Raw genomic sequence first — 23,212 nt, forward strand, 5'->3', positions numbered from 1 at the left:
GGGTTCATTTTACACCTAAACACTTATAAGCTCTACTGTTTATAACAGCATGGTTGCTCTTTAAATTGGAAATAGCCAGTAAATACTTCTAAAACATGCCTTCCAAATAAAATGTGTTGTTTCTACAACATTCATAATGGCTTGTGGAGGAGTAAGGAAAAGAACTTTTCAGAAGTTTAGAGGTAGGGCTTTGAGAGAGGAGGAGGTGGTTTGGCATGTAAAACTGAGACATCTGGAAGCATAAGAGGCAGAGGGTAAACATGTCTGTGGTTCATATTTGTTGTGTATCATGTTTCTTGGCATGGCTTGGAGTACAGTACAAATCAAAGCTGTTTGCAATTTTGTAGAAATAAATGGGGAGCAAACACTTTCTTCTCAAGATATATATTTGTTGGGTGATCATTTGATATCTTTACACTGAATTTATCCACAACCCATCATTTTTAGTTCCTCTGCACAAAGAATGGCCTGCTCAATGCTCAGCTGCATTGGTTTCAGGACCAGATCTCAAATAAGCATGTTATGTTGTCAGCCTTTTAAGACTGTGCCCCTGCAGTTCTGGGATGCAGTATTTTGAAGGATGACATGATTGACACGTATCTAATCAATGTGTTCTTTTTTTTTCTTTTATCTTCCAGTTCCCCCGACAAGAGTAGCATTATTTCATTAAAAACATGTCATAAGGACTATCACTGCTTCTAAGAACTCAGGCTGTAAGATGCATGATTTCTGAGTTGGCAGATGGCTTACATGTTAGATTTGCACTGGCTGTATTATGTAGCTGAGAAAGTGCTGCAATACAGAGAATATTAATAATAAACCTTGTCTAATAATTAGATTAGTGGTTCTGAAGTTAGGGCTTAGATTTGTATGGGGTTCATTTACACTTGTGATACTTTCTACACTGTTGAAGGACATATCAATACTGTCACATTTTCATATTTTCTAATAAACAGCAATTGATACAGCCTGGTTACCAAACTGAACATAGGATGGTGAATTATGTGCATTTATGATTTTTTCCCCCCTTTATAACTAAGGTGCTGTAGCTGGTGCTGATGCAGTAAACCAATGATTGTGAATTTTGTTCCATTTCTCATTTATTACTCCCTTTCCCACCCCTTTGTTAACATGACCTTATCTGCTCTGTCTTGGAACAAATAAGCAATGAATGATTTTAGTATCTTTGGTCATGCAGACTCACCTTTTCTCTAAACTTTGCATAAAATGTTTATAAAAACATGATATATCTCATGTAGATTCTTTTGGGGCTTACATGCAGCAAAATCTGAGGTGAAAAGGTTTTAGTACATTTTCATTCATCAACTAGCCAGCACAGTGCAGTGATGGCAGTGGGACCTTAATTGCACTGACTGTAGTTGCTTTCTTTGGGCCTGGGTCAAACTTGTGATTGCAGAATTGTAACACTGGGTCACATAATGAACAACGTAAACTGTTGCAGATGGTTGTGGTTTCCAGCAGAGTTTATTAGTATGAATGGTGCATTCTCAAAACAAGACAGTATGTATGTCTTGGTTGCAGGGTGTTTCATGCTCACTGAATATGGAAAGTCATGCCCACTGTGCCAGGCGCATAAGAAGGTTACTAAAAGATAGTATTGCAAACATTAGCTATTTAGCCTCACTCTGGGCTTTAGGAGTATCTACATATTTGAAATGTTTGAAGCTGAGTTTCTGAATGTGTCTGCAGTAATTTAATTAAATATTTCATTTAATTAAATATTTCATTTATTAAAGCATGGAACTACTTTATTAAGCACTTGAGCACAAGCTTAAAATTAAAAAAAAAAAGGTATTTGCTGGATTGAAGTCATTAGTGGAAAATAAGACTAATTTTTTCACTAAATAATGGTGACATAATTAAAAATATTATATGCAATAGATATATAGATATACATATATAAAAATATGATTGGACTACAAAGTTGAGAAGGTTTTCTAAAACTAGAACTTCTTTAGCTATTCAATATTCAAGGCCTTCATTGTAACAGACATTGGAGCACATTTTGAACTGAGTTCTTTTGGCAGTCCAGCATCCTTCTTTTCTACAGAGCTTTATTTTTAACTAGCCATTCAAAAGGTAAAATCACCCTGTAACAGTTAATTCTTATCTGTGCTAATGATCCTTAATAAAATGCCAATACCTTGACCTTACAAACAAACAAAATAGTCTGATTTACTCAATGACAATATATAAAAGAATCAATGTCCTTTGATTTTTCTCTCTCTTCTTAAAATATCTTGTTCCCCCCTGCACCCTTCAGAAATGTGCCCTGGCCACTGGTGTTGTAAGACATTGAGGATGACAGTTATACTGCTATGTCCTGTCGCTTGTACTTTCAGTTCACTGCCAAAGGTGTTTCGTGCTGTGGTATGGGTAACTCTGAAAGCTGAGTTATATTTTTGTCTGTGAACAACTTAAAAGTTATTTGACTCTTTTGGATTTTTTTTTCATCTGAATATGCAGATCCAGGTGATAAGGGGACACAATGAAACCTTCACTTGTCTTGAAAAGTTTTATAACATCTTTGTTCATAACGTCTTTGGAGAAATGTTATTTAAGGCTTAATTTTGCAATGTTTTGCAATATTTTTAATTTTAAGCACAGGAGATGATCATGTGATTTCTTGAAAAGCAGAAACGCAAGTCCCTTGGGGTTGTACCAATCCTAAATGCTTTCCAAACTTGTATTTTCCACGGTTGGTGGTTTTGAAACCTTGAGACTTTCAAATTAGCTTTTAATGAGCTATATGTACTAAAAGACCGATCTCTTAATTCAGAGGCTCTCCCAGGATGCTGTACTGAATGACGTGACCTTCTGCACTGCAGAAGTGACAATTCTGACACCATAGAATTTGCTGGTTGTTTTTTAAGTATATGGAGATTATTCTAAAATTAAATAGCTGAAAAAGGTTGTCTCATATCAGTCAAAAAGATAGATGTCCACCATCATTAACTGTTTCATTCCCTCATTCATTCATACTTTGTAGTATATATTCATGTACTACAAATATAAAAGCGGGAAACAAAAATTCCAGCTTGTCTTCTGAGCTGGATTTTTTCATGTTTATCCTATCTTAAAAACAAACAAACAACAACAAATCAAAACAACCTGCATGCTTCCTGTGCGCATGCACAAAAAAAAAACAACAACGCAAACCATGTGATTCTCTGAGAGTATTTTTTTTTATATAGCTCCTCTATAACTGTGTACTGTCCTACATGGGTCCTGATTACCTTGCTATTTTCTGTGTGAGTGATGCAGATCAAAGGCCGTATCTTAGCTCTGAAGGTTGTGTGCAACAGATGCTGTTACAATGTTAAAGCAGTAATTTATCACTGTTGTGTGTTCTCTGCATTACTAAGAAAGTAATTTCACTTCTGAACTGTATTAATTGATTGTTTACATTCTTTGCATGCTTCTTGGCCATTCCCATTTATCGTATGGAGAGCAGAGCCTGAGTAGCTAAATTTCAGGTTATTCTGCTTAGAAAATACAGCCAACAAGTAGTGTTGTCTTTGACTAACAGCTTTCCACCACTTGATCTGTGTTTTTACTTTTTTTTTTTTTTTTTTTTCCTGTGAGAGCTATCATCACATACTGTTTAATAAAAAAGGCAAAACAGAAAAAAAAACTTTAACACCTGTTCTGAAGTTCATATTTGAGCTCTCTAAGGGAAGAAATATTATGTGTATCCTATGTTTATGTGTATCCTATCTTACTGTGTTTCTCCATCACAATCTCACTGAAGTAAATGATTCAGTTTTCCCTTTAGGATTATACATTTTTTGCTCCAAAATATGCTTACATTTAAATTCACAAGTTGCTTTTTTTTGTTGGTGTTTTTGTTTTTGTTTTGTTTTGTTTCAGCAATGGAAAATATTTCTCTTCATTCCTTAAGAAGTTGAGTGGATGGCTCCTTTCAAGGAAAGCTTGTGAATGTTCATTGGTTCCTAAAGATCTGATTTCCACTCAGGCTTCATCGAAGCTGTCTTCTAAATTATTACAATGGGCAATTTTATGAACTTGGTATAATATATTTCTAGTTTGTTAGAAAACCTGGTGTTTACAGGAAGAGACAAGTATGACTTTAACAGTTTGTTCTGCCATCATTGAGTTGCAAGAGCTTTGTTTCAGGGTGATTTCAGGGTGGTGATATTGGCAGTTACCGATGGATGAAAAGACAAAATAGGAAGTTGCAGAGTGATGAACCTGGCAGTTGGTTTATTTATCTGTAAACAAAATGAATTTCAGCCAAACATGGTATTACCTTGCAGCAGCCTGCCTTCCTCTTCACACCTTGTGCATACTAATTATTCTATCTGGATATTTAGTTATTCTAGTTATTACAGATATATCAGTGAGCGATGATTAGATATGGCTCAGTAGCTCTAAAAAGATTTAAGCAGTTGCTTGATTCCAGAAAAAGAGGCAAAATAAAATGTTTGGAAATACTGGGATATGTGTGATAAACATGTATTATTAGCTCTATGTAATCCATTCTGGATGTCCTTTCAAGATACTGTGATGTTTGAGGATAGTTTACACAAGGTGAAATAAGGCATAAGTATGCAAGAGAGCTCCTGATAGGTATTTCTGTTGGTAGTCTTAGCTTAATTTTCATAGGTTGTGTGTGCAAGGGGTTAATGTTCAGGAACTGTGTTCTGTGAACTCTCACTCTGGATTGTTGTACACCTCTGTCTGCTTATTATTCTCCTTATAAGTAAACTAACTTGGATATCTTTCAGATAGTCCTCTGTTTTATTTGTACTTTTAAGGTGTCTTCAAAAATACTTCTTTTGTTTACCAATTGAGTAACAGTGTGAGGACTGTGACAGCAGTTGGATTAATTCCCTGATCCTGACCTACTGTGCTACACGGAGGTAGGCTTCCATGCTACCTTGGCCTTGGTTGGGGTAAGGAGAAAGTACTTAAAAGGCACTTTCAAGATTACCACTAGTGCAAAGTTTCTAAATAGTGTATTGTAATGCCCAATGTTCAACAGTGTGTCATCTTCTCTGGGCCATTCACAAAAGGTGAAATGATAGTGTGTTCAAATAGGTGTAAGAAATAACCAAAGTGCTAAAGAGGATTTAGAATTCAAATGAAACTTCTGTAAATGGCAAATTTAGCACTCAGAAAAACTGGGTGCAAATCATGTGGGTTATATGGTACCTGGTAGATTACTCTTCCTTTTTGCCTTCTTTCAAATGTGAGCTTACAATTAGGAGGCAAGGGTGAAGAAAAATCACCATATGCTATGGACCAGAGAGCACACAGAAATTCTTTGCAGGGAATTAAGCAGGTAGAAGCTGAGGATGGCCTTCAGTTTGTGCTGAGGATTAATCCTGCTGGTTGGATAGCAGTGAGGAAACCTGAACTTTGTATATTTGCTTTCATGAGAGAGTTTTGCATCAGTTTGTTTACAGGATGATTTTAGGCTTCACTGAATGCTGTAAGGTAGAACTGATATGAGGGCTAGATCCAGTCTGAAGGTGCAAGTACATGTATGTAGCTGTTGTAATAACGAAGTCATTAAGGCAGAGGCCAAAATATATTTTCATATAAAGATGAGATAAAAGCTTTTTGAATACACAGCTGCATCAGTGACACCTCTGTTTTAATCCATATGATGTGTCCTTAACATGAAATCCTATTTTTTGCATAATAACAATACTGTGCTTGCCAGTGATTGGTATTATAAAATGTGCAGATAAATGCCGTTATTATGGAAATCCTATTAGGAAGTCCCTATGTACTGTGCATATAGCACAGATTTATTAACATACTCTTCTGTAGTTACTTTCTTGAAAACTGTTTTACGTCCTATGAAATATTGTGCAATAATGCCATTAATAAACGTATCTAATTGCAGTATATAACTGTGAAAGCCTGAATGGTTTGAAATAGTTTTGAAGAGAAGTGGGATTTTTTCAGTGGGATGTATTGAACAACATATATTGTATGTCCCTAATTTTTTGTACTACTTTACATTAAGAGAGAGAACATTAAGTATATATATATATATAAGTCAGGCAGTTAATGAAAAGAGCAAGTCTTTTTATAAAGAGCTGTCAGTAGATGGCAATGTGACTATTTTATACAGACTTTTTATTCCATATAAAGCTGAAGACTTGTAATCATCTGCATTTGCTGCTTAAATTACTATAATTTTTTTAAAAAGCTCTAAGAGCCCTTTAAAACTATACTTTAAATAATTGATAGTTACAAATGGAAATCTTAGCCCAGAATCTCCAAAAGTGATCAAAGTTGTTTTAATTTTCTAATGGTCAGGGCTGAGTAAAAATAATGTCACATAATGTGCCATCAGTAAACAGGAGATTACTGTGCTTATGCCTCATGTTGCTACAGATTCTGTAAACCCATGTTTTATTGATAGCTAGACACTTCGGCCATAACTCATCCAAAAGTGTGGTGCTTATAATGAGCACCAGAAGGAATAACAAAAATAAACATGTTCTTGTGCTGTCAACAATACATCCAGTGTAAGGCTTACCAGCATTTCTTTTTTCCTTTCTTCCCTCTTAGTGAATCCAACCAGGGAGATATAAAGTTTTGGAACATAAAGTTCATCATCTGGCATTAGATTAGATATTACTTTCATATCAAGTATGAACAACTACAATACAAACGTGTGTTCAGTTGCTGGTTGCTGTGGCTGTTAATATTGTATCTTAGAGCAGTATGGAGAAACATAATATGTTAGGTGCATTGCAAATGCCTTTGAAAAAATGTGGTAGTGTATTCCTGTTTAGACCCATTGGTTGTAAATGATGGCAGAGACTTGGAAAGCCCCAGTTGCTCTGAAGTATTGGGCCCATACTGGTGTTTATAAAACACCTCAGAAGGTTGATGTCCACTTAGTGAAAATCTTTTATAAATATGTCTGCAAATACCTAAGTCACGTATAGAAAACTTTACCTTTGGTCACTGCCTTCAGTAGGACTTGATTTAGGAACAATCCATCTTCATTACAAAGTTCTCATTTATAAACCATACCGTGGTGTGGGGCAGCAGCCTGTCTCTGTTCACAGCATGCACATCCCTGAGCCAAGAGGCTGTTTGTTGAATGTAATCAGTCTGTAATGGGTCTCTACCACTCTGTGCCTGTATTCTCAAGCATATGTTGGAGGCTTAGAAAGATGCAGAATTAATTTTATGTGCTATGCCTGTTCAGGTACGTTGCTGTAGTGGCTCTGGTGAATGCCTAGTTCCCTCAGGAAGTTACAAAAAAACCTGGCTACCAAGCTGTCCATATTTTCTGTTAGGTTACCTAAGCCTGTATGTAAATGAGACCTCTGTTTTCACTCTAATTACCTCTACTGTACTTGTGCTGCAAATCCTACTCTCTGTGTCTCATGCCCAGCTTGACCTCTGCTTTTGAAATGAGAAGAGGTGGAACTGCTCATGGTCGGTACCTGGGCCTGGCCACCAGCTGCACAGGTGGTGGCAATTCTCCAAAAGTTAAAGAGAGCTACTTAGGGACTGGGGTGAGAGAGGGAGAGAGACCACAGAGCTCAAGAATGATGCATGCTCGTGTGATACAGACCATTGCTGGTCTATATAGGGTGGTGCTGTATAGAGACAGTTGTGAGGAGTCCTTAAAATTGCCTCTCAGCTGCTGATACCACGGATGTGACCGGCAGTGGCGTGGGGGAACCCGCCTGCCCTGAGCTGCCTCTGCTACTGGCTGCTCCAGGGAGAACCATAGAGTCATTTAGGTTGGAAAAGACCCTTAAGATCACCAGGTACCAGGAGCAAGTTATTCCAAGGAGCAACTACCAAGAACCAAGTGTTTTCAGCTCTTGAAAGCAAGCAGTTCTGACTGCTGTTCAACTGGAAATTGAACCGTCCTTTGATCTCTTAAAGGAATTTATCCTTTCATTGTATGCTGAACACTGTGAACTGTTGTTTTCAGCTCCTTGCTTCTGCTAGCTAGGCTTTAGTAGTTTGCTTCTGGGGGAGGAGGAACTGCTTACATTTATCAGGCATTTGAGCGTCCCTCATTCATTTTCAGTGAATGTATCCTCTTTTCCTAAATGCAGCAGAAATGAATAATAATGGACAGTTTTCTTAGTTCAGGCTTAATTTCCTTTCAATCCTGCACCCAAGGAAGTCTGTTTCTGTTCTCAAGGCCAGGCCTACAGCTGTTTTTCTGGCTTCCTGGTGGTTTCCTGCCTACATGTACCAACACATCAACCTCCTGTCAATACAGGACCCTACGTTTTCAATCAATCCCCTGGGCCTTCCCACATGGCTTTCTGTTGTTTCAGCTGTTTTACTCCAATAAAGAACTTAGTTCCTCTGAACAAAGGGCTGCTAGCATGCACGTCAGCTTGCAGAGCCTGTGATTTCCCATGGATCGGAGGCACACTTGCTGGCAACCATTAACACCTTCCAGCACAACAATGCTTTGCAGCAGCGTGGGGCATGGAAACCCACCGCTCAGATTTCAGAGTCCTTCTGTGGTGAAAGCATCTGCTGTGGTGCCTGCCCAACTTCCCTGTTCTGGCTGGCTGTGCAAGGGGTAGCCTTAAAGGACCTCTGAGTGGCTAAAAGGTTATTTGTTCTTTTTTTTTTTTTTTTTTTTTTTTTTTTTTTTTGTGCTGCATGTTAGGTAAATATCATTCAACCTTCCGTTTGCCCAAATGGCTGTAATGTGGACAGAGAGATACTTCTGACTTTCTGTAAATAGGTTTGAAAGTCTAAAATCTTCTTTCCTATTTGCATGTGTGCCTGCATGTGTATAAATGTTTTCATAACCAGAACACCCCTGACTGTGTTCTTAAGTCTATGTCTAAAGAATGGTTGTCTGGCAAAGTCACTTAAAATGAGAAATTTTGTCCTACAGAATGATATCTACTTCTGATCATTCTTAAATGTAGATATTAGAAAGAGCTATGCATTATCAACCTTTAGAAGGCAAACACTGCTTGCTGATTAAATCACAGAAAATATTCCAATACTATACCAGTGTTTTCATACATTCATATACAAAGGAAATAGATGGTTTCTTGCTGTGCTTAACAAAACAGATGTTAAAATATGACAATTCATTAGACCCCATTATATTTCATCATATTCAGTCATGCCAAGTATTATATTTTGCTATGAATATCCCTACTGTAACATTAAAAAAAAAGGACCTAATGACCCTTCTTCCTTACCAGTCTCCTTAGAGCAATCATTGAGAGATTCATGAGAAAGATGAAATTTAGCAGAATTACATAGAATTTGGATTTTCTGAATGGTTGAACATGAACTCCTCCTAGATTGTTAGGAGCTGAAGGCTGTGTCTTATGTCATTCCACTGCTTTTTTCATAGGTATGTAATAGGATTTTCGATTTAACTTGTATGCTTACTGTCACAAGGCATTAATTCTTATCCATACTTTTGGAAAGCCAGTGGTATATAAAAGAAAAATAAAAAACACCACAAACAAACCAATTTTAAAAGAAAAACTTTTGTTTGGAACTTTCCCTGATCATTCACTGGAGTTGGGTAAAACCTAAGTGTATTTTTGTTCTTCTTTGTGTAGGAATTCCATCTGTACCTTTAGCCTGAGAATAACTATTTCCATTATCAATCTCTGTCTTAGGCTCAGTACGTTGCAGTCATTAATGGTCATAGTATGCTCATGGAAAAATTCAAAACGTGGGAAATATTGTCTTAATGTAGCTCCTTGCCTGTTGTTTTTGAGCTGGTAAGTATTGACCTTTACTCTTCCTTGAAGATAGTCCCACATTGCTAAGTCCTTGTTTTAGGTGTTTTATTTTCTTAGTTGGGAATACATAATATCACAACTAAACAAACAAATAAAACTGGTTGGATTCTCTGTTATAAGAATTTTACTTTCTGTTTGAGATGGTTTACTTTTCAGAGGCAGGTGTAAAATGCTTTATTGTGGATGCTTTCTCTGAGGGCCTTCAGTGAGGAGAAATGGGCATTACTTTGAGTGGTGTGTATGATTGTTCCAACAAGTGAAAAGTAGCTGACCAAGTGTAAAGTTTGACTGTCTAAAAGCTTGATTTAAATCAATAAAATATTATTTTAATCCTGTAACCTCCTTTTGGGAAGATTTTCAATATTAGACTCAAATTAGTAATAATAGATTATTATGTGGACCCAAACTGAATATTATTGACTCTATTTTTCAGCATTCATGGTAATTTTTCTGTTCTTGACCCTCTCTTATGTTTACAATAGTTCTTTCTGTCTTGAGGTGTTCACCTGATGATTGATCGTTAGACCAATACACCTCAGTTTCTGCTGAATAGGACTGAGTTTTTTTGTTTTCTGCATGAAAACCAGGTTGGGCAGAGAAGTGGGGTTGCTGATGTTTGCTAGTGCAGCCTCACCAGGGACTCAAAAAATGCTGGACGGTATGCTTAGATCTGGGAACACTTTATTTATGTAATGTGGAGGTAGGCAACAGTTATAGCGTACGCAAAACCACTTGCATTCGTTAATGGTTGCAGGACAGATTCTGGGTTTGTTTCACTCTTAAGCAACAGAAAAATGTAAACATCTCAATAAAAGGAGGAATGGGTTCATTATGGGGCTGCAATGCTATAAAGAATAAGCCCATCTTGGATATTTAAAAGCACCTTATAATGAGACAGCTAAGCTTTTGAATATCATTTATGCCGACAAAATAACTCCTTTGCTTTGTCTGTGATATGTAGAGTTTTAAAAAATTGGATGCTTGTGACATATTTAATTCAATATTCTCATTAATTCCTCGCACTGAATGTTTTAATGCCAATCATGCAGAAAATATTTAAATATGACAAGTTCTTTTTAATTATCATAAAATTGTATTACAATAAAAGCAAAATACTTGCTTAAAAAATTCAAACAACATAAGCGAATTCATAGTTATACAAACAAACACTGTAAAAATTGCATGCAGAAAAATGTGAGAATAACAAAAAGGCTTTCATTAGGAAACCACACTACTTTACTCTCATGTTTCACCTGGAAGATTAAAGATGTGCCTTTTCCAGAAAATGTCTGATTTTTATTTTGTCACAGGCAGGAATCAAATGATTCCCATTAATTTCAATATGCATTTTAGTTGTCTGAAGTGGAGGGGTTTTTGTTGCTTTTAAACTAGAGACTTCAGTATTATCCAGTGTTTGAAGCTGGGGAGTGAGAGAGATGCAAATAGAAGGAAAGAAATTTACTGCAAAGCCATATGCAAATATTAATTCGTTTTCTTTGATCTTATATGAAAAATATTGTAGAGTTCTGAGGGCTGGAAATGTCACGGATAAAATCAGCATCCTTTCTAATGGTGAACACTTCTTTCATCACTTTCTTGATTTACCAGTACTCTGACTTAGGGTCTTCCAGTTCTGAGACTTGATTTCATAATTTACGTATTTAGTCCAACAGGCGTTAGATCTTGCCACTTCTTCAGTTCCTGTTTAGTCTTTAGATCTATCTCTTAATGGGAGGAGAAGAGAGAGACATCTAAAGATGTGCTTAGAAGAAGAGTGGGAAAGCTTCACTTTTTATTACCAACTTGCCTACTGTCAAGAGCTATTTCTCTAAATCAGACCAAAGAGTAAATAGATCATATAGATGTCTTGTTACTTTTGTTGTCTTAGAGGAGTCTGGAATATTTTCCATACTGTTATGATTTCAAAGGATGGAGCTGGATGTTCTCCAAAGTGGCAATTCTCAAACTACAATCTAGAGGGTTGCTGTGTCTTTCCACTGGGATTGTCCTGATACTGTTCTGGCTCCTTTCATCCTGTCTATTATAGCATTACATGTAGCTGACAGATTCTCCAGATTCTCCCATACTACTCTCCCAAGAAGTAACATTTGCAGATACATATTGATGTTTTATGCCAAGGAGTGTGAATGGAAAATGAGTCACTGAATAAGAAGGTGACTTTTCAGAAAGTGTTACTATTTCTCAAAGGAAATTGTGCAACCGTTTTTATGAAAAAATGCTTAATTGGAATTCACCAACTTGTGAAAATCAAAACAGGAAAAGGACTCAGTTTCAAGAAAAAAAATCTGCCTGAATGGCATGACTTCAACATTTCAACAGCCATGTTGAAAATATGGCTGATTTCCTGCTGATTTTTCATTTAAAATCTTTGGATTACTAACCCCCAACCAATTAAGGACATTTTCTCCCAGTTCCATCTTGTGAGAACTTTTAAAATGTTTCAGATCCAAACCTCCCTCCCTACCCCAAAACAAACAAACCCTGCCCCTAAAATACCAAATTTCACAATGGTATCAAATCAGCTTTCTGTGCATGTCTTTGCTGTTATACCTGTACGGGAAATTTTTGTGAGTATGAGAGGACATGCAGCTGATGTGTCAGTGACTTGGCCACATGTCAGAGATACAGAAACCTTAACTGCAAATTCTGCTTGTGCCTAATGCATTATTGTAGTAGTATAAGAACTGCTTTGTTGATTTTGACCAGAAATTTAACCTTGAATTTTTTTTTATCAGTCACACCTTTGTAGGAAAAATATTTTTCTGTAAGTAGTAGTGTTTTTTTCCTATTTTCCAGGATAAAATTAATTAATAAGAAAATTTGTGTTCTCATGTTAAAATGAAAGGCATGTCAGTGCTATCAGAGAGCAGTAGAAGTGGGGCTGACTGCAGTGGAAGTTGAGATGTAGTTATGGATGACCCCTGCATATGTAGGGAGGGCAGCAGCCACAGATTGGTCTCCTGGGACTCCATTATGGCAAGTGACCAAGACAGGATTCCCCAGCAGCTCAGGGAGCACCCAACAAGGTGAGGTGATAGGTCAGGTCCAGCATCAGTGTGGAAAGCCCAGCCAGGATTGAGAGGGGACGAGGGCGGGGGTGTGAGGGTCACAGATAGAGCTGGGCAGGGTCACTAGAGCCTCTTAGTGCCCTGAAGACCTTGAAAGCTGTATGAAGAAAATGGTTTTAACCCCCCCGCCCCCCGGTGTGCCTGGTCTATCTTCTTCTGTCAGGAAACTGCAGATTTACTCAAATATTTAAAGCAAGAAAGAGATACTTTGAAAAATGTGCATTATGTGAACCAGCAATCTAAAGCAATGTTATCATCTAAGATGTTTCTCCTAAATGAGGCTGACGGGGGCTGCGGGAAGCAGCGAGCAGAGTATGGTGGATGCATGATTGCCTGTACGAGCCTCTGAATGATATTCATCACAAATTCATTCAACGTGTGAGCCGGTCTTCTGCTGCACTACTGATGCATGCTTTCCTTTACAGTCTTTTTTCTGCCCAAAGACATGCCATTGCTGTTCAAAAAGTCTTTCTGAATGTCACAGCAGCCTACTTCCAGTTCAGATCATATGTAACCTAATGTAGCAGAGGGCATGAATTTTAATGGAAAATAATTTAGATGATAGGAGGATAACCAAAGCAGTAAAACAAATGCAGTAATAATACTGAGCAGTCAAGTTCCTGTTACAAGATTTGTTATGTTGTTCTCAACAACAGCTGTAAAATTAGAAATCTTACATTTTAAAAAGGCAGGAGTCAATCTTGCTGTGTTTGGTTCCCAACTGATCTAACAGAGCTAGCAGGGAAACATCCGTAACACTCTGTCCAGAACAGACAGAAACACAGGGGAGGCCTGCTCTAAAGCTGACTGTATTAGTTTGCCTGTCAAGACATATCACATCAGTTGGGCAGAGCTGAGCAAACAAAATGAGTGTGCTTTCATGAAGTGCATCTTCCTATTATGCATATTGTTATATAGATATATGACTTGATGATTTCTGTCTAGCGCATTGTAAAGCAATATGCATTTTTTCTCCTCCGAAGGGTTGTGTTGTAGCATCCCTGTAAGAGGGATGTAAGAGTATCATGCTGTGTGTAGTTGTAAAGAAGCATTGATGCCTAAACTCAGAGGACTTAATCTGCTAGTAATGTTGATTTAAAAGGGTAATATAAATGCTTAGTGGCCACAGGTTTGTGGGGATTTTGTTTTTCAAGAATGCAGTTTATCTTCCCAAATTCCCAGGAAATGTATTTTTTTTTTTTTCCTGGTCCTTCATTACTTCAATGAAAAAAAAAAAGAGACATTTTTTGAGAAGATAGTTTAGGACTTCTGTGTATGTTTTTTTTTTTTTTTCAACCTGAAACTGAGCTTTTGAAATAAAATACATTTAAATAAGGCTGTTGTGCTTAAAAACTTAATGGAGGTCATGGCTGATTTTTGATTTGATTTTTTAACACAAACTAAGGCCTTTCAATGATCAGAAAATTTATCAGATCACCAGTAATGGTGTTCCTTGAAAGGTTTCTATTTTGAGCAGTTTTGGGTAATTTGAATAATTCTTATATCATTGTACTACCAAAGTTCTCATTTTAATTTCTTACATGAGTTTGTGTCGAGCTTGGTGAGCTGGGTCACACGGTATTGTGATGCCTCACTAAAACAAAAGTTTTAAATTTAAATATGAAAATAATTGATGATAAATACCTGATGCTCATTTATGGATAAAAAAAAAAATAAAAAAATTCAACATTTGGGAAATATTCTTAAACGCTGTAAAATTTCTGAATTTCTGCAACTACATTGGTATTAACATTAAATTCTTGGGAATATCAATTAATCTTTTCAAATTAGGTCTTATTATTTTAATTAATGAAAATGCAATTTCTGAATCAGATTGCTTTTATCTATTTATTACTTTAATTTCTTATATCGTCCCTCTCAGGGTTTGTGCAGCTCCTTTATTTGCAATCCATTTTTGCTTTCTCATAAGGGGCCTCCCAAACTTCAGGTATGCATCCTGTCTTCTAAGTATTAGTTGAAGTAAACTTGATACTTCAGCTGTTGGCTCATCACAGATTTGGTTTCCCATTCAAAAGTAATCTATAGCACTAAAATATTTGATTTCTCTGTCAAGGTGCATGCTTGAGATCTGATTTTGTGCATCTGTGCTGGGGAGTTTGAATTATTAAGACAGCTCACGTGAGCTAGGGTATGTGAGAGCAACCCTGCTCATGTTTCTGTGGGAACTGATTGATATTTACATGTATATGGAGAACAGGTGGAGTTTTAGATTTAATGTAATGGCTAAAGCAAGAATAATCTTTTCCAATGATTAGAATGATAAGTACTTTTTTTTTTTTTTTTTTTTTTTTTTTTTTTTTTTTCTGCTTAAGGAACGAGCAAAAAGTAGGGGCTAATTGTGGTGCTGTTACAATCTGAAGAGAGCCCACTTACATGCTCTTCATTCCAAGGCTACTTCAATAGTTACATGGATAAATTTTAACCTGCTGGGTGGCAGACTGGCTAGTTTTCTTAAAAAAGTAGTGGATCATAGTTGAAAAGTGTTTCTTCGAGGAGGAAAAAAATAATGTTTTTATTTTATTTTATTTCATTTTATTTTATTTGTTGTTGTTGTTCTGGTTGTGTGCTAAGCGCTGTTCATCTGGATAATGGAAAATGTTGGGGGCCAAATCCTGTTCACTGCATTCATCCTCTGAACTGTGCTGCTAATGGCACTGAGTACAAGAAGAAGGCAACCTTTTGGTGTTCAGTAGTATTTTTGAGACTCTTGAATTAATGTCATGCAAAACCAAAACCTGTCCCATAATTTCCATTAAACATCTCAGGACAGTGAACTTTCTGTGGCAGATTTGTCTGAGAAAGCCCAGATTGGTAATGGCACTAAGAAAAACACTTCTACCCCCTGTCCCATTTTAAAGACACTGTAAAATATTCATTAGCAATATCTTTTTTTTTTTTTTTTTTAATGGAATGGAGTGTGTATTCAGTATTAGTCATCAATTTCAGATGCCTTGTAAAAACTGCACAGAAAAAGACATGCTGCTCAGTTATTTCAGCTGTGAATTGCCTTATGCTAAGAGTTTAAATCATACCCTTTTGTCACTTTAATGCAAAGTGGATTTTTTTGTATTAAGAAATGTAGACAAAGATGTGATTTAGGATGAATCCTGTCAAGGTGTAATTCCACGTTAAAGTTTTTGAGAACTTGGCTGAAGACTAATGTTAATGTGAGAAATATTAAGAGTAGGAAGCTTCATGTCAGTAATACAGGCTTTGTGAGTTCTCACAGCCTCCAGAAGTGCACTTCTTTGTCAGTTCTCCCACAACTAAGGAGTTGCTGTCAGGTTGTAACTACTTAAACACCTCTCCACTTGTAGTATACAGAAATTCTGATTTTCTAAAGAAAGTTGCAGAAATAGATTTTTAGCCTGGAGGAATAGAAGTTGTCTGACTATCAAAGGAATCCTCCTCTAAGAGGAGAAACCATCAGAAAGTATAGCAGTTTGAATATAAAGCTGTACAAACCTTCAAACTCTAAGGATGAAGGAGTGTCAAATAGTTGGTAGTTTTTCTTTCTTTCCCCCAGTTTTGATAGAAGGATCCTTCAGCTGATCAAATGTAAAGAGATGACAGGATGTAATTTATATGGGATTGTATTCACTATGTAAATGATTGCAATGAAAAAAGGAAAGCTCATTTCTCCTGTGTGCTTGCATGTACAGCAGTTACTCATCACATAATACTTATGGATGGATTCTGGGATTCTGACAGCGCATTAGGTACTGAGGTAAAAGCACAAGGGAAATGAATGAAAGAAATAGCATGCGTCTAAGATGTTGGTGCAGCCGAAGTATAACAGATTTGTCACTCAAGATAAAACAGCGTAATTCAAATGCATTGCATGTAGAAGGCTCCACCAAGATGAAAAAAGGGCCCTCTCTTCCTCCTTCACCCCCCTTTCTTTGTGGGGGAAGCAACAAGGGGGGGGAAGGGCATAGTTGATTTAAATGAATAATGTGAGGTTGGTCATTGTGGGTGTGCTGGGCACCTTCTGTGATTAAATTTCACTGGGGTTGAGGCTGCTCTACTGGATTAGCTCTGAAGCTTGAGGTTTCATGCTGTTGCTTTGTAAAAGGCAAACCAGCGTGGTTTCATTGTGGAAGAGGCACAAAATATTCTGTTGAAACTATTTTCTTTATTAGAATTATTTTCTGTGTGAGAAATGCATGCTCTTTACAGAAAGTTCTGACTTCTTAGCCAAAAAATGAAACGCCTGAAAACAAACTTTAAGCAGCAAGCTAGAAACCTTTGATTTGAAAATGCTGCTGTGCTGGTTCACAAGTGTTGTGTTCTACTAAAAAGCCTGGTTTTCAGAGGCAGATGTAATTGAATTCTAGCTCTCGTGAGGATAAATTTATAACCTGTCTGGGGGATTTTTAACTCTGCTACTTCAGTATGTTGAAACATAGTGAAAAGTTGTGGGATGGGGGTAGGCGGAGGGAATGGGGGTGGAGTAAGACTCTCATGTTTTGACAACTTTTAATTATGGTACAGCAATTTATGGGCATGCATATGCAGTATAATAAACCCTTATTTTAGAATATACAGAGACGATTTTTTTTCACTTGAATTACACTTAACTGTCTTCCTTCTCTCATACAGTTAGAGCAGTGCTTGATGTATAAGGGACAGGTTGTCAGCAGATGAACTCCTTTTCATCATCACAAATAACTGTAGACATGAAATATTACTCAATTTTCTTGAGCCAGGAAGGGAGCTTTATTTTAAGGGAAGGCTTTAAAAAATTGTTTCAACATTTCAATCTTCTGTCAGAATTTACTGTGCTGTTACATACCTTAACTCGAGTGCTTTTGGATAACCTTCTGGTAGGTTGAAATTTAGCATGTGCCCTCCTTACAATCATTTATTTTAGATGAGATGCACTTAGTACCTCATTATAAGGTATCAAGGCATTGTGAAACTTGAGCGGGTGCAGAGAAGGGCGACGAAGCTGGTGAGGGGCCTGGAGAACAAGTCCTACGAGGAGCGGCTGAGGGAGCTGGGCTTGTTCAGCCTGGAGAAGAGGAGGCTCAGGGGCGACCTTATCGCTCTTTTTAGGTACCTCAAGGGAGGCTGTAGCGAGGTGGGGGTTGGCCTGTTCTCCCACGTGCCTGGTGACAGGACGAGGGGGAATGGGTTTAAGTTGAGCCAGGGGAGTTTTAGGTTAGATGTTAGGAAGAACTTCTTCACTGAAAGGGTTGTGAGGCACTGGAACAGGCTGCCCAGGGAAGTGGTGGAGTCACCATCCTTGGAAGTCTTCAAAAGACGTTTAGATGTAGAGCTTAGGGATATGGTTTAGTGGAGGGCTGTTAGTGTTAGGTTGGAGGTTGGACTCGATGACCTTGAGGTCTCTTCCAACCTAGAAAATTCTGTGATTCTGTGATTCTATGGCTTTGTCTAAATGGCTAAGAGGAAACACCTGGGGTTGTTGCAGGCTATAGGAGAGCCCATGAGTCCTCAACCCATGTTGGGTGCACACACATTGCTTATGTGGAGTGGTCCCCAAATGTTCTTACTTTGCTGCTGCGGCCAGGAATTGCCTGGGAGAGTAATACCTGAGAGGGGCAGAAACTGGGTTGAGATCCTGCTAAAGTTTAATAGTGTCTGGCACCTGGAAATATTACCAGAAATTGTAAAATTTGCTAGTATAGACATAAATGCTGTTCCTGACAGTGCCATAATGCAAATAAAATCTACCCATGTGTTTGCAAAAGCAAAAATTTTAACCCCGGCATCCTATTCAGTTGCCACCTTAGGTAATTGAACAGTATCCTGCAGCCCCAGCTGGATGGGTAATTTGATTGTTATCTCAGTTGAGCTAGAGTAATTGAGACTAACTGTAGTGAAATAAACAGTCACAGCTGTGTGAAGTCAGTGTAAAAGAAGGGCAATCAGGACTACCCACTTTTAGGGCTGGGCAGAAAGTGTGCATCTTTTTTGTTGTCCTTTATTGGTACAAAGTGTTTCAAAACTGCCAAAAGTTCTCTAAGGTTGAGTGTAAATGTTAGGACCTACTGGTATTGAAGCTTAAAAAGTAAAAAGAAGAAAATATTTACCAAGTGTCATTCACTTCCCCAAAGGCTTTGCTAAAGCCTACCATGGAGTGTTTTTTTTTTTTTTTTAGCAGCTTTGCAAGCTTGTCAAAGCAACCTTGTCAAAGGTATTTTGAGGCTGAGGTGATTATGAACAGTGAATGGAGAATCTATGATTAATTACAGAGAATGTGTTTATCCTTTGGATTATACCTTCATTTAAACATGGACATTTTTGTACTATACTTGAGCTAAATGTGTAGATTTTGGTGAGGAAAAACTAGCGTTTTTCACACTAGTACATGTCACAGGCCATAAACAATGACTCAGTTTCTCAGACAACACAGCAATGATAAAGGTGGGAGACATTTATAGTCATCTACTTATCTACTTCTTTGTTTCATTTACTGTCTGCTACTTAAAGTGTGTTTTGCATTCCCCTGTTGCTGGAATTTTAAGATAGAGAGTAAGACAAATGTACGAATACGGTTCTTGACTTATTAATGTCTACTGTGACTCCTCTGACTTAAACTATCAGAGCAAAGGTTTTATTTTCATTCTGAATTAGTCATCTACTTGAACTGTCCAAAAGTGTCATCTTACCTCTTTGAAATAGGATCAGTGCATTAATGCATTAACATGCTTGGCTACTTCTTACCTTACATTTGCTTGTCACATTAATATTTTGTCCAGGTCTTTAAAGAAGTACAAATATGCAAATCACATGGTGTGCATGATTGAAGGCTCATTGCTTGTACTTCACTTGAAAAAATGCTGGTAGGTTGCAGCAGTGTTAATTTATAATAAGGGAAAATAAATTCAAAACAAAGATATATTATTGTTGTTTTTTTTCTAGGTGATTTTGTTTTTCATGTCAGTGGATATGATTACAAGAAGAAAAGAGGCAATCATCTCCATAGCAGAGCAGCATTAACAGCTCTGCCAGGATGGTTGCCCACAGGTGCACTCTGAGTGACTGATGGCAGAAAACAACACTCAGAGAGTGCTGTGTGTGCAATTTGAAAGAACAATTAAGTTGACTAATAAAGGCCTCTTTCCTATTTGTGAATAATCCATGGCAAATTCCTTTCTTTTTTTTATTGCTATTTTAAATTGTCCCTTAAATTTTCATGAAGGAATTTCAGTTGGTGAGGTGCTTGTAAACTACGTGCTATTAGTATTCCCTGGAAGCATCCAGTCTTTCTAAGCATACATGGTTGGTTCAGTCACAATATTTTGTCTTATTATATTTTGTACTTTTCCTAGTTGCCTAAATTGGGAATTTCCAATTTTGGGGCAATGATTCAAATTACACACAGATCTGGAAGGTAGACTCAGTTGAGATAATGAAAATCACCAAACCTCATTTTTAGGAATATCCCAAGTTTTTTATTTGAAAATTTGAATCAAGTACCTTCATTTTTCCTGTGCATTAGAAAGAGAAATTAAGATGTGCCAGAAGCACTGGAGAACCTGGAAACCCTCCTTCCTGCTTTTTTTTTTTTTTTTTTTTTTCCCCAGCTATTGTGGTTGGTCAACATCATATTGCAGGATGCTACCTTGTGCCATTGTTTGCAGCGCATGTATGCCATTTACATATGAAAAAGGCATAAAATACTGTTGAGTATTACAATTAGCTGTTAACTATTCAATTTTTTTTTTTTGTAGTTTTATTGTATATAAAACAAACAACAACAATAACAAAACAAACAAACAAACAACAACAAAAAACCACCATCCTGTGATTATGCTTTTGCTGGGTACTATCTATCTATCTATCTATGCCTATTGAAGTCCAGACATAGTGTCCTTTTATGATGTTCCTGGGTGGTCTCAGTTTCTTCCCTGGAAAAGAGCTAATCTGTTACATTGACGGCTCTGGTAGCTCACATGACTGAAATACATTTATTTTCTTTGGATTTTAGCTTCTTGCTGCCCTAGATGATATAACAGTGGAATCCATCATAGTAGATATGTCCATTTTAAAGAGTTATTCCTGCCACATACATACACACAGACACACACCCTTTTTTAAAGAAAAAAAAATGGATTTTGCTCTACTTGTATTTCTCTGTACACGTGAGAGCATGAGAGAGATGAACAAGCACAATTTTGTGAGTTTTTTTTTTTTTAGGTGGTATCTAACTACACCTAATTATAACTGCATGAGTGCTGTTAGGCACGGACAAGGGAAAAGTAATCCTACAGATTTGAAACAACAACAACAAATTCCACTGTGTAGTTTAGATTTGAAGGGGATGTGGAGAAAGTTGGAGTATTATTAAAAACACTCCTGCTACAATGAGATTTTCCTGGTGAGTTACACTTCTGCTTTGTGACGGTGACACCAACACACCAATGTGCTGGCTTCTCTGGCTGATGTCTGAGTCGTGATTAATACTGTAGCTTTTTTTATTAGCAGAAAGTTCAGCCCACTGGCTTTGCTGCTAAAGCTCAGAGGGCCATTTTGATTATAGAGAAGAATATCTATTTCCCACTGTGTCTTTAACTTGGCATTATTGAGATGTTTTTATAGAGGGAGAAAATGCTTGTGGACATGTATAGGCAGGTTAATCTTATCTCTCTAACCTCCCTAAAGACATGCTTCTGCTTCTGAAGTGCAGCTGTAGTTCTCCTTTGATTGCTATGAAATTACAATATTACTGCATATCATATGTACAAGTTCTTTATTACATGGGATGAGCAAAATATGTCAGGTATTGGCTGCAGTCAGTTATCTGAAGCAAGGGTATCTAGTGATGCCAAGACTTTTCTTGGGATCTGGTTCTAGATCCCAGGTTCTTTCCTGGGTTAAATTAGAAGATTTAACCACTTGTGATGCACCTCTTACCAACCAGGATGGTCTGTCTGTAGTGGGATGTGTAACGTGTCTGGGAACAGACTGCTTTACTTTTGAGATGGCTTTATTTCACACTGTGCTTTTTTAGTGATTGAATAGTCATAGACTGTGTCCTGTGGCCTATCAATATGTCTAGTATCCATCTTATTCTGCTCCTTGTCTGTAAACTATGTGGACTAAACACACTTACGACACAGCCTAGGGTTGATCCCATGCCATACACAAGCACTGGGTCTGGCATTCCCAGCCTCATGTTGCACTGAAGTAAATGTCAGAAGAGAGAATGATGTTGACCCAGATGGTTCAGCTTTGTTCCTCTCCATGTATCCCCAAAAGACCCAGGCAGGAGCGCTCTCTTATTCTACATTGAGGGGAAAAAAAAAAAAAAAGAACAGTGAAACTTTATAAAACTTTCACTGGCTTCATGATTCATACAGACTAGAACAGCTCAGGGAATCTCAGAAATAGCTCTAAAGCACTCATGTAGGTGGTTTTAAATCACAGAAGAGATGAGCTCTAATACATGATGGACTCTCAGTCGCAGTGCAATGAATTATTACTGTGATCTTCCATAAATTCCAAGAACTGGAGAGAGAAGCTAGGCAACTATCAATATACCACTTTTCTGGATAAAACACCTTACTGCCAGATTATTTTGCATGCAGTCACAAGACAGTAGTAGATGTGTCAGTTAAGTACTGTTGGCTGTCCCAGCAAAGTGCCAAGCAGCACACAAGATACTCAGTTCTTAGGGATATGTAGATTAACTGAACATAAGTGAAAATGATGTGTTGTGATTTTTTTTTTTTTTTTTTGAGAGAGAGCAAATAAATACTGTTAATGCCAGTGCTATTAGTGCTATGTCTAGCTGAGATGACCTTTCCTTAATGCAGCTTAAGAAAAGCACTGGAGTTTGTGACTGCTATTCCTAAGACACTGAACTGTGTCTTCTCATAAATCTAAGTGCTTAGAAGCAGACTCATTTTTCAAAAACAAAAGCCCACCAAAACAGATAACCCACTTTAAAGTATTTTCTTCTTCTGAATCTGGAGCATGCAAACAAACACAGAAATCTGTACCATATTTCCAATTTCATTTACTCATACGTAGACAGAAATATGGATTCTAAAACATTTATGTATTTATAGACAAGCTTTATGTGCTAAGCAGATAGTACAGCATGAGTTATAGGCAATTAGAGCTTGTGCCACAAAAATGGCTTAAGGGCTTAAGTCCCACCTAACACTTGCTTTTAGTGTCTTATGTCTGGAATTATGACCTTAAGAAGGAATTGAAAAGCCTTGCTTAGATCATGCCTAGTTGTATACAGCGGTTTTTGATTACAAGTTTTCCAGATACCTACAATTTTTTTTTTGGGGCATACTGAAGAAACCCTTAGTCTTCATGGGTTGAGGTAGCTCTGTGTGCACAAATGAAGTAACC

General features: G+C 37.3%; 2 long non-coding RNA genes across 2 annotated transcripts in view; both read left to right on the forward strand.

The window, feature by feature from the left end:
• The window catches only part of LOC311436264, a 334,039-nt gene that overhangs the window by 61,538 nt on the left and 249,289 nt on the right, over nucleotides 1-23,212 (forward strand). The gene's annotated exons all lie outside the window — the stretch shown is intronic.
• Nucleotides 19,100-19,944, forward strand: LOC311436036. The gene is made up of 3 exons (XR_014692566.1): nucleotides 19,100-19,267; nucleotides 19,603-19,686; nucleotides 19,766-19,944. It is a non-coding gene; the product is annotated as an uncharacterized lncRNA (long non-coding RNA).

This window comes from Aythya ferina, assembly GCF_964211825.1.
Source record: "Aythya ferina genome assembly, chromosome: 4".
Taxonomy (NCBI): domain Eukaryota; kingdom Metazoa; phylum Chordata; class Aves; order Anseriformes; family Anatidae; genus Aythya; species Aythya ferina.